General features: G+C 34.7%; 1 non-coding gene across 1 annotated transcript; it reads right to left on the reverse strand.

The window, feature by feature from the left end:
- Nucleotides 1-1239: 1239 nt before the first annotated feature.
- On the reverse strand, nucleotides 1240-1346 carry LOC114004587 (U6 spliceosomal RNA). Its single transcript, XR_003546704.1, has one exon. It is a non-coding gene; the product is annotated as a U6 spliceosomal RNA (small nuclear RNA).
- Between the last annotated feature and the right edge of the window lie 11668 nt (nucleotides 1347-13014).

Below are 13014 nucleotides of genomic sequence, written 5' to 3' on the forward strand. Positions count from 1 at the left end.
TTTGTATTTGGACAACAGAATATTCCTAAAAACTTCCCAATAATGATTTAGGCAAAAGATATTAATTTAGCCTTCTCACCAACTTCTTTATACTCTTTAATGCAGTTTTTGGAGAGTGGCCACATCTGATCCCAATAATTATCTCACTTGCTTTCTGCCTTTATTATATTTTAAAAACTACCAAATGTGGCTTTGGAATCTCTTTGCAAGGCATTCCACAAAGTCTCTACTATTGTGGTTATTTTTTGTACCTTACTGTGGACTTAACTGTTTTCTTTTAGACACAGGCATTTTAAATTACTTTTCAATATGTGGTCATTTAGAGAATGTGTTGATATTTGTGTGAAAAGTCCTATTGATAATTTTTAATTTATTTTAATTAATTAATTAATTAATTTTATTTTTTTTATTTGTTTTTTTGAGAGGTTTTTGCTATAGGGTGCATGCACTCACCAGAAAGACAGAGAGAGACAGAGAGACAGAAAGCTAGAAATCACTCCCCAGGGGGGATGGCCACGCCGCAATCCCTTCTCCTCCATTCTCCTCTCAGGACCTTGGGCATGCACGCACACAAGCCCTGCGTGAGTTTAAACCACCAGGTCCAGGACTCGAACCGTGGTCAACTACATGAGAGTCCAGTAACATAGCCATTACACTAACTTCTGGTCCCAATTTATCTTGATTTTTTTATTAACATCAAAATCTTGTTTATATTACATTGAATTGCATATAGCTTTACAGAGCATTACATTGCTTTTTCAAAAGGGAATACCATGCATGTCAGTCAATACAGAGACATTAATCTCCCCACTTCATCATTCAATATCTTTTTATTGTTTTCCCAATCATTATTATTATTATTCCAATTATTTTTTTTTAAACAGACAATCACTATTTCTCATTTAGCTTGTAAAAAGATCTTACCCATCATGAAATACTTCTCAGACCAATCCGGGTAATACTATACACGTCATCATAAACAGGTAATAAGCCAAATCTGTTTCCCACTGACGTCCTGCCTCTCTATTTGTTCTCTTGCTATCTTTCTCTATCCTCTTCTCTTCATCCCCACCCCCATTCCACACTGTCTTATTCTCGTTAAATTCTTTCACTGCTTTTATATCTTCCAATATTTCGCTCGCTCCCATAGAGTGCAGGTAGTCAGTATATATTAAGTGGATACATACGATATCTTTCTTTCATAGCCTGACTTACTTCATTCAGCAATAACTCCTTCATAATAATACGGAACGCTTCACGAATTTGTGTGTCATTCTTGTGCAGGGGTCATGCTAATCTTCTCTGTACCGTTCCAATTTTAGTATATGTGCTGCCGAAGCGAGCACCTATTTATAATTTGTAAACTGTCCAGTTTTCATTAGTACTACCTTTAAGCTCTATGTGTATTCTTCAATTTAAAGCAACTTTGGAATTTCTATTCTGTTTAATTGGGCTCTATGCTTATTTCTTCATCATTCATCTAGTCTCTGGTTAGCACAGCTTTGCATTTTCTTGTGTTATTACCTAAAGCAAATAATATCATCTTCCTTTTATGCTTATTAATGAATACTGTCTTGGTAATTCTCAGGGTTTTAATTATTCTAACTTTAAATTTTAATATTAAAATAATTTGGTCAAGTTTCAAATGAAGAAATTATTTTGAGATTTAATTTGGGATTGTATTATATCTTAAGGTAATTGGGCAGAAATGAGCTTTTATTTTCAGTTACATGATATGAGCTTCCTTTATCAAAATTATGTCTTGTGTCACATTTTATAAATTCTGATCAAATGTGTTTCCATTATCTTTCAAAGGAAGCCAATCAATCTTTATTTGAAGTTCTTTAATATCTCTATTTGATTACTGTTTTGCATATTCTTACATTTTAAATTACAAGGGGATTTCGAAAAGTGCATAGAAGATGGACTTAAAGTACAAGTTGATTTGGGTTTAAAATTTTTTTTTTTTTTGAGAGATTTTCACTGTAGGGCGCGTGCGCTCGTCAGACAGACAGAGAGAGACATAGAGACAGAAAGCAAGAAATCACCCCCCAGGGGGGATGGTCACGCCGCAATCCCTTCTCCTCCATTCTCCTCTTGGGATCTTGGGCACGCACGCACACGCGCCCGGCGTGAGTTTTAAGCCACCGGGTCCGGGACACGAACCGCAGTCGACTACGTGGGAGTCCAGCGACATAGCCATTACACCGGTGTTTTCCCGGGAAGGTTTTTTTTTTTTTTTTTTTTTTTTTTTTTTTGAGAGGGTTTAAAATTTTTGAAGTCCAGTTTTTTTCATAATAAATATATACCATGATGTGTTTGAAAACCTCTCAAACACTGAAAGATAGACATGGTGTAATGATTAATTTTACCCAATTTTATTAATATCATGTGTCCTCTTTTCTTAATTCTTGCTTTAGACTTAGAACTCAGTTGTTTCTGGTATAAGTAATATTCCCTTGGTTTTTCGGGTTTGCATATTCCTCTTATTACTATTATTATTTTATTTATTTGTAATTTGTGCTGTTTTTATTTTTTTCTTTTTAATTTTATTTCAAGTTCTTTTATACATTCAATCACGTTATTTAGCGTGCAAAGTGAATATTCCAACATGTGTACATTTATCCTCAGTCCAGCTGGTTTTATTATAAAATTAGCTTTAACAGATACTATTTAGTCATAAGGATATTTCTTTATTTTTCTTTGAAAGAAAGAATGATAGATGTCTTATAAGCACTACATCCCCAGGTCCTCATATGTTCTTTACAACACAGAAGAAGTTTGATAAATGTTTCTGAACAACATAGTTGAAATTAATAACATATATAGGATATTTAAAATTATATCTGAGAATCATTGGAATGTTTAATAAATTGACATTTATTGTGGCAATAACTACATTTGCTCGTATTTCAATCATCTTCCTTTTAAAAATGTATTTCTTTGCCCTTCTTTCTATTATTTCTGTTAGTAATCAAACTTTCTTTACTTTATTTTTTAAGAAATTTAGAAGTTTTGGGGGCAGGGTGATGGCATTGTGATTAAGGGAGCTGGACTCCCACATGGCTGCCTGAGGTTCGAGTCCCAAACCTGGTGGCTTGCTTTCAAAAAATAAATTTAGAAGTTTTATATATATCTTGTTACATTTTCAAAAGTCAACATTTTACTCATTGAAAACAAGATCATTTCTATTGGTTTCATATCCTTGTGTAGAGTAGGAAATTTGGCAGTATTTTTCTTCCTTTCTAAAATTATGTTTTATCTTCTTATTTAAAACTTTTATTTACCTTATACATGAGAAAGAATGTGTGCATGACAGAAAGAGAGGAGTACTCTGTACCAGGTGTCCTCACACTGCGAGCCCCTTCCCATAGCCTCCTCCTCAGGGTCTCGGACAACTGCACACCTACCTAGGGTGTTTTCACGCTGCCTCAGAGAGTCAAACCTGACACTAGCCTTGTGTCTTCCTGCACTGCCCTCCAGCTTGCTATCAGCTGTGCTGTCAGGCTGGACCTCTTTAGAGACTTGTGTTAAAACTTTCTGATATACTATTACCAGGTTATTTTCATTCTCCAGAGATAATACATATAATTTTAATACTTTAAATTGAATTTTAATTCTTTAATACAGAAAAAGTCTGCAATCTATTTTATAAAACATAGACAAATTAATATTTTGAGGTAGAACTAAACTAATATTTGTTTTTTTTTAATATTACAGCAGGGTTTTTTTTCCCCTAACCCTATTATATTTATTTTTTAATCTTTGTCTTTATTTATTATTTTTTTAGAGAGATTTTTGCTATAGGGCATGTGCACTCACCAGAGAGACAGAAACAGAGACAGAAAGTGAGAAATCACCCCAATGTACTGTGACAAGTGATGGCCACACCACAATCTCTTCTCCTCTCAGGATTTTGGGCATGCACGCACATGCACCCATGAGTTTAAGCCACTGCATCCAGCATTAGATCTGTGGTCGACTATGTGTGAGTCACCTGACATAAACGTTATGCCATCTGCTGGTCCCTAACTTTGTACTTTTAATTTTGTATTTTTTATATGTTGCCTTTCATCTCTGGTTACCTTTTTATATTGTGTCTGGATCTCATCTCTCTGAGTAAATCAGTCTTTTCCTTTGGCAGCAGCAATGAGCTTTGTAGAACATGGATCAGTGGACAGTGGCTCTGGCTAGAATATATATCAACATTAAAAATTAGAAACCTATAAATATCTATACTTACCATGTGTGAATAATAATAATAATGACGATGATGATACTTATATAAAGGAATAAAAACATTTATGTACCTAACAGTAGACCATGAAAATATATAATGCAAAATACAGCAAACTTGGAGGGAGACAGAGTTTTTTCCGGGACCAGCAGTTGGTGCAGTGGAAAAGCACTGGACTCCCACATAGTTGACCACAGTTCAAGTCTCTGGATCGAGTGGCTTGAAACTCACATTGTGCGCATGTTTGTGTGTTTTTTGTTTTTTATTTTTTATTTATTTATTTTTTGTTTTGTTTTGTTTTTAGAGGTTTTTGCTATAGGGTGCGTGCGCTCGCCAGATAGAGAGAGAGACAGAGACAGAGACAGAGACAGAGAGATAGAAAGTGAAAAATTACCCCCCAGGGGGGATGGCCACACCGCAATCCCTTCTCCTCCATTCTCCTCTTGGGATCTTGGGCACGCACGCACACACGCCCGGCGTGATTTTAAGCCACCAGGTCTGGGACGCGAATCGTGGTTGACTACGTGGGAGTCCAGCGACATAGCCATTATGCTAACTGCTGGTTCCCGGGCACATGTTTGCGTGAGCCCAAAATCCCTAAAGGAGAATGAAGAAGAAGGGATTGTCATGCAGCCATCCTCTCTGGGAAGGTTGTTTCTTGCTTTCTGTTTCTGTGTCTCCAGTGAGCACACATACCATATAGCAAAAACCTCTCTCTCAAAAAAAAAAAAAAAAATTTCTATATTAACATTTGGAGACTTCAGTACTCCATCCTTAATAATGAACAAGAACAACCTGACAGAAGATAAGTAAGAAAGTAGGATACTTGCAAAATAGAATAGAATAACAAAATCTAACAGACATACAGTGAAGACTGCTTAGCAATACACATTCTTCTCAAGTGCACTTGAGACATTTTCCAGGATAGATATGTTAGGTCCCAATATAAGTCTTATGGGCCAAAAGGTGGAATCAACACAGACATCAGATAATTACACTTCACAATAAAGTTTATTTTAAAACTTAAAAAATTATTATGGACTAATGAAATTCCATATTGGATATAATTTATGTTTTCCTGGCTAATTCTTGATATATTCAAGTAAGACACTTTCATTGCCTTCAAATTAAAGTGCAAAAATGTTAAGGTGCCTTTTAAAATGCTACATTATCTGACAACTTTTATTTTTCTAAATTCCAGACAACTAACTCTCACTATATTGTTTAGCAATACATGCCTTAACACATCCTGACCCCTCTGCTAGAGGGGTCCTACCAACATATTCGAAAGTCCTGTGAAATGCCTGCAAATAGGTGAAATAGATTTTGTTCCGCAGGACTGAATCATGTTTATCAAAGCCTGTACCGTGCATTATGGATACCTTTCTTCAGAGCACTTAGCAGGACATGCTTTAATAGCCTCTGTAGACCCATTTTCTCATTAGACATCTAGCTCTTGAAAACAGAGGCCATGACTTTCCGCTGAAGTAATCCCAGCACCAAGCAATGCACCTTTCAAATAATAAGCCTGCAGTAAATAAATGAAAGCAGAAAGAAGCAAGAAAATAAACGAAGGCCTACTTTTCATTGCCAACTTAGACCATTGCATCCTTACCACCACATCAATTTGGCATGTAGAATAGATTAATCCAAAGCCAGATACTGCGTGTGTGTGTGTGTGTGTGTGTGCGTGTGTGTGTGCGTGTGTTTGGGTGTGTGCATGCGTGCCCACTTTTCCCGGACCAGGAACATTAATAACATTTGTTTGGATCCAAGTATGTTACCTACAGTATAAACTTGATAGCCTGTATTTTAAATGCTCTAATTGCAGTTCAAATAAAGTATTGTCTTCAGGGCCATCAGGTGGTATAGTGGCTAAGGTGCTGAACTCCATGTGGTCAACCATAGTCTGAATCCCAGGCTTGATGCCTTGCTTTCTCACGTTCTCTCCCTTTGTCTCTCTCTCTTGGGTGAGTGCACATGCCCTATAGCAAATTTAAAAATAATAATGGTAATAATAAATTAAATAAAAATTCTTTTTAAAAAAGTATTGTCCTTGGTATGTTTTGCAAAATAAATTTTAACTCAATGAAGACAGAGTGCACATGACATTGCTGTATATATCCATATAAATATATATATATATATATACATATGTATATATACATTCCTTATTTCTTTTGTTTACTCCTTTCAACACCAGGCTGCAGCTGCAGTACAAATAAGAAAAAGCTTATAAAACCCAAGAAATCCCACACACTATACCCTGAGATCAAACTGGCAGGAACTTTCAACTAGATATTTTCTTTTTTTCTATTTCAATATCATACATAGATGTTAAGTTGGAACTTAAGAAATCTTGAGAGTTCAAAGATTCTATTTCTAGCCATGTCAACAATTGAACCTTCTCCCATACAAGAATACTCTATTTTCATTTTCAAAAATGTAGAGCAGGTTGGTCATTCTTTTCATATTTTAAGCAAAAGATCTATATCCAGAAAACATTTTTTTAAATGCATATTTAGAAATAAAGTAACTCATACTATGAATGCAGACACACAATAGAAAAGCAAGCAAACCAGAACTTTAAAGTAGAGGAAATTGTAACAAAGCAGAGAAATAACTAAGAGGCTAAAATGAATTCACTTCGACTGTTTTCAGAGGCAAGTACAGGGAAGAAAAAGGTGTATTTTTATCTCAAAGTTACTCATTTGAAAGATGCCTGCTTTATGATCTTATTTTTACTTTAAATGAAATTCAATGCAGTAACAGTTATTAAAAGCTTATCTAGCTATGTGAACAAAAATATTAAAAGTGTCCTATAGGGGGCACTCAAGTACTACGAACTGAAGCATCTGCTTTTCCTAGAGTCAGTCTGTTTGGATGGAAAGGGGTAGACCCTTGGGCACATTTTCATAATACCTTTTATATAAAGAACAAAAGTGAGTAAAATAAACAAAAATACTCTTTGTCACACTTCTACTATTCCCCAATGAAAGACAAAAGGATATTAAAAGATGCTATTAAATGGCATTTTGAGTCTTATTATTCTAAAAGCATAAAGGTATAATAGTGTAGACAGCTGAGTGGGTCTGCATTTTCAAAATTTTAAACAAGATTTCCTCTACATTATAGTTCAATGTTGGAAATAATTACCTTTTTTTTTTTTGAGACGGTTAGTTGTAAGAAAAAAAAAAAAGTAAAAAGCAGTCATGCACCTTGTTTTCTCTTGGTTTTAATGCACAACATAAGAAATTATTTAAATTATTGTGAAATAATGTTCCTAAGGAAGAGTTAGTCTATCATTTCCAGAGAGACAGTGTAGCATACTATGTTGGTGATTTTTTTTTTTTTTTTTTAGAGGCATGGAAAAGTGAAGGTGAGGGCAAAACTAGAATCCTCTCTACAGCCTGTGTGTTATATGTTATTTCAGCTGAACTGGATTTCGATAACTAAAGCTTTATTTTAACTAAAACCTAAATGAAAATGTGTGATAGCACCTAAATGTGATCAAAACCTGTTTTCTTTAAAGGGGTGTGAGAAAATTTTCATTTAGGCTTAGAAACTGTAGTTAAATAGAAGTTTATTTTTTATAATATAGTCCCCATTATGGTAGCTTTAGATGCCCTCAGGATAGTGCTATGAATCCCCTAAAGCACATTAAACACCAATCTCCCATTGAATTTCCCAGTGAAGCACTTCACAGTGCTCAGCACTCAGAGCATGTGTGTTTTATTCTTGTTATTTTCATACACGAGAACCTAATTTGTGCTTCTGATTTGAAAACAGTCAAATACGAGTGCTAAGCATCTCCCTTCCTTAGCTTGTTCACTGTGATCACATTTGCAAATAATGAAATCATTTCTGGTACCATTTGTCAAATTGATAACCAGAAACACCTATATGCAGGGATGATTGAGTTCTACAGCCTGTTTGCAATATGAAATAAGATATTAACCCTACTTCACTTATGATTAAAGATATCTAGATAGTTGCTTTCATAAAACTGGGTTATGTCAGCAATCCCAAACGATAACTTGAAAAGAAATTCAGGTTCTTGATGTACTTTGAAAGCCTAAGCGTCAAGTAAGAGAAGACAATTTGTAACTAAGACTTATCTTTAGTACAGTTATTATGACCAAAGAGATAGGATTCTTGATTTGAAATACTCTTCCTTTGACTCCATAATTATATTTATTAGAAACTGTGTTCAATTTGGTTTGGAAATTGTGACTCTTAGAAATAAAAAGTATGTGGAGGAGTACAGGCCCGAGGGAACTAGCTTCAGAGCCAGAAAGAAAGCCAGGCAGTTGTCATCATAACATTCCTGAGGCTGCAATTTTCTTTCACTTCCAAACTAAGGCTTTGAGCATGGTTGGGCCTAGATGCTCCCCAGCTAAATTCAGACCTGGGGATTGTCCTTTAAACAGAGTATACTGTTTTTTTCTGAACTACGTTCCCTGTGATTTGATGTATCTTTGTGAAATTACTCAAATTATTCTTCTCAGTGTGGGCTAAAAAGTAAAAAGTAAGTTATTACCAACAGTCCTGTAAATAATTTTGAATTTTTAAATGTAGGTCAATTTGTGATAGATATAGCTAGCTATAGATATAGATATATCTACACACACGGTTCTCTTTTTCAATGAATTATAATATAGATTCGTTATTAATTATAACATAGTTACTACAATAATATCGTTTTCAGGCAAAGCCCAGGGAAGGGCATAAAAACCATTTCTTGTCATTTCCATTCACTTTCTTTTGGCAAGGAAAAACCCCAGGAAATTAAATTAGAATAAATTAGAACTGAGATTCATCCAAAAGTACAGAATTGATATTTCTCTTAGAAATAGATGTATTTTATCACAAAGAAAAAATATAAACTCTGAATAACCAAGTCTGTTCTCGGTCACCCTAAATCTGAGCATTGCTGTTCCTCTTCTTCTGCCTCTTTGACCCTTGTGACTCACTTTATTCCGGCACGCGTTTTTGTTGTGATGTAACCACTTGCAGAATGCTATGAGCGATACCCTCGGTAAAGTCTGTTTACCGTGCAGAATGTAGCAATGGAAAGTCATAATGCCTTCAATGCTCTTTTGACTATAATTTAACTTTGCCAGGATTCATGCATAAAATCACACATTTGACAAATCTTGATAAATTTATCTAGGTCCAAATGTCACTATTTTTCTTACCGTAAAGAGAGGCTTGACACAAAATTGGGGCATTTTGTTCTGGGCAAAAAGCTCCTTTTGCACTGGAGTTTTTTTATGATGATTAAAAAGTATAATTTTCATAATAGAAAAACACTTTTAGAGGGCAAGAGACATTCCTTTCTGAGAGAAATCACTTTTTCTTTTTCACTTAAAAATAACGTTTGGAATAAGTTAATTCTATAAACTTATTTTTTGAAACAAACTTTCAAAAATAGCTAAAAATGCTGCTCTAAGTGAATGCCACTTACCATGTACTTACTTGGTACTTTGTGACAGGCACTGTGCCCAAATGGAACCGTTGACAGCCTACCAAGAGCCATTCCCAGTGGGAATTAAGCAGGGCACACTTTGAGGAAATGTTCATCTTTCTCTTTTTTTCTTTTTAATTTATTTTTATTTTCCTTTTTATTGACTATTTTTTGCTTCTTCTTTACTGTTCTGTTCTGTAATTGACGTGAGGACCATTCCTGATAAAGACATAGGAAAAAAAGTAATTATTTGTCTTAAAAAGCCAAATGAAATCAAGCAAAACAAGCTCTCCCTCTAAAGTGAAAAATAAAAGCGGTATGATTTGGCCTAAGATACTGCATCACTCAAGTTCTTTCTACATTTCTACAGCAACTTATTTTATACAGAATGTATAAAATTTATATAAAATACAGCCAATATGATTCTGATTCCATCTTCTCACCTCCCTGTCAATTGTCTGAGCCTGCCCTTTCTTTTTGTCATTGTATTATCCTGTTTACATTAGATATAAGGATGTATTCCATGGCAGAAAGAACAGAAAACAGCAGAGACAGGAAAGATTAAACAAGTTCAAGGGAAGAAGTGAAAAGCCATTAATCACAGTAAAGCAAATTGTTTCTGGGTACTTATTATAGGAGAAACTCCACAGAAAAAGATTAAACATATTTTGTTAGATATCATAAAATAGTAAAGTTTATATAAAAATAATCATAAGAAAAAATACGATTTGGATATAAAATATCTATTAAAAAGTGCATAAAACGCTGGACAGAGTCACAGACAGGTATATCCTAATAATTACTATAAAAGTGCCAACTCCATAGCACAACAGTAATGCGCTACTCAAGAGAAGGCCAGACTTTTCATAGTTACCATGGTTCGAATCTCCAGACCGGTCAGTCTTAAAAACTCCAGGCGCATTCGAGAGTGCCTGAGGACCAATGGCCTGAAGGAAGGGCATTGCTGTGTGACCAGACCTTGTTGTGGCTGCTCTCTGTCTCTCGCACATGCTTGCGCTGTATCATGAATATAAATAATGAGTACTACAATAAAAATAAATAAAAATTGAACAAGACTTTCTCCAGTTCTTCTTTGTCCTCTGATTCTTTAAGAATCCACGGCACAATAGAATCCTCAGCTATATCTGTAAAAATTATCGCTGACAATATTTTTTGCATATTCCGAATTCTGAACATTTCTAAACTTGCTACCGATTTCTAGATCAAAGTAGGCTATGTTATATTAGTTGACTAAATACTTAGTCCACCTCTCCACATAGTCAAACATGTTTTCTATTTAGTCAGAGTTTAATACTAATGGCAGTATTGTGTTTCTTCATGGGTATAAATGCACTGTTCAGAAAAGTTGCAGACCTGATTTTATTGAGTGGTTTCAGTAGCGGCCTTTGGGCACCTTGCCTGTGCTTTTTGACAGCATGGTTCCCACAAGGTCCCGAGAACTCAGTCCTTTAACACAGAAATGGTGTTTGACTTCGACTGTGTGGTCTTTTCATGCAAAGACCGTATGTTTATTCTCAGCATTACTTGCACATTTTTGAGTACAGTTCCTATCCTATAGATATTTAGTGAATGAGTGACTATATTCTCTGAGCTCTCTCCTCTCAGACATGAAGAAAAATATCTAAAGGAATGTGAACAATTCTGACTATATAATACAAGAAGAATCAGAAAACTTCTCAAGAGCTATTTCTGATATTAAGAAAAAAGGGTGATCTCAGACTAGTCACCGTTCCTGCCTTGAAGGATTTTTTTTTTATATGTAAAATGTGGTAAATTGGAATAGATGATGTGAATGTTCTTTCTAGTTCCAATAATCTAAGGAGAGTTTCTAATTATAATTAAAGAGCACCAAGATAATGACCAAAAGGATGGAGATTAATACAGATGCTCCTCAACTCGTAATGGGGTTACATCCCAATCAACCCGTTGTGAGTTAGAAATACTTTAAGGGAAAAACACATATAGTTGAGAAAACAATATAATCCTAAATTCATTTTATAATAAAATGTTAAAGATCTCATGTAATTTACTGAACATTGTACCGAAAGTGAAAAAGAGAATGCAAACATTATTTGAAGCCAAAGTCATTATGCATTTTTTTTTTTTTATAAAACAAAATAAATGGCAACCTGCACCATCATCGAATTGAAAAAACAAATCAAAATTAGAGCTATTGTAGGTCAGGGGTGTCTGAATTAACAAGTAGAACAATGCCTCAGGGCATGTTCAGAGAAAATGCATCCTGACCATGGATCTTTGATGGCCAGCCCCAGGTATGTCACCGTAGGTTTCTCCTAGCCACTGGAGATGGTAACCACATATATGTCATGGTCTAGAAGCACAGACACTAATATCCGTTATAATTATCCACTGACTTCAGACTCAAAGGCTATTTCCACATGAGTTGAGTGACAAGGATTTGTGCGTTTTTGACATTTCTGTACTACCTACACATGGATTTCAATATTGCTGATTGTGTCTTCTGATGGCATATCTGAAAAACAAAATAGGATTTGTATCTTGAGGCTATATTGTTATTATGAAAGTCAATTCATTAAAAGAAAGTCAATATGATATCATTTCTAATCCTTCAAGTTGCCTGCTGATGTTGTCTAACTAAGTAAAGACTCCTTTCCTTCCTCCTGTCAAAAGTCTACCAAACGCGAACCAGGGAAACCGCAAAACAATTAAATCAGCATAGAGAGCTTCTATACTACCTGTTTTCTAAAGTTACAATTGTTTACACCATAATATGTGCATCTTAAGACATTCACAGATAGTGATAGCGTGAAATAGCTGAGACTATGTTCAGAGAAGACCAACCTAATTTGCTTAGAAATATTTTTCCTTCCCAGATTTAATTAGAATATTGCATCACTCTTCATGCTCTCTTCAGTTGCGCATACTTCCTAATAATTCATAAGTACTGGGAATTAAAGTTGCAACAAAATCTTATTAATGTCAAACAAATCCCCATGTCCCTGTTGAAACGGTACAAGGGAACTTTAAAACATTCATGGAAAAAACAAAATTAAAGTACAAGTTTATGTTTGGTGTAAAAAAATTGAAACCTATGAATGTTTTTCTAATAATATGCGTTTTCCATAAATTTTTTGAAGACTTTATGGTACCAAACAGCACACTTTTGAAGGAAAGCAATTAAAATGTTAAAGTTGAGGAACAAATTGAATCTAAAGCTTTTTTCTTAGAGACTTTGTCCAGTGTAATTCTGTTTTAATTTTAAAGCACTGATAATGCATCTTTAGCAATCCTCTATCTCTCTGTCTCT

The sequence above is a fragment of the Tupaia chinensis genome, unplaced genomic scaffold (genome assembly GCF_000334495.1).
Source record: "Tupaia chinensis unplaced genomic scaffold, TupChi_1.0 Scaffold138757_1, whole genome shotgun sequence".
Taxonomy (NCBI): Eukaryota; Metazoa; Chordata; class Mammalia; order Scandentia; family Tupaiidae; genus Tupaia; species Tupaia belangeri.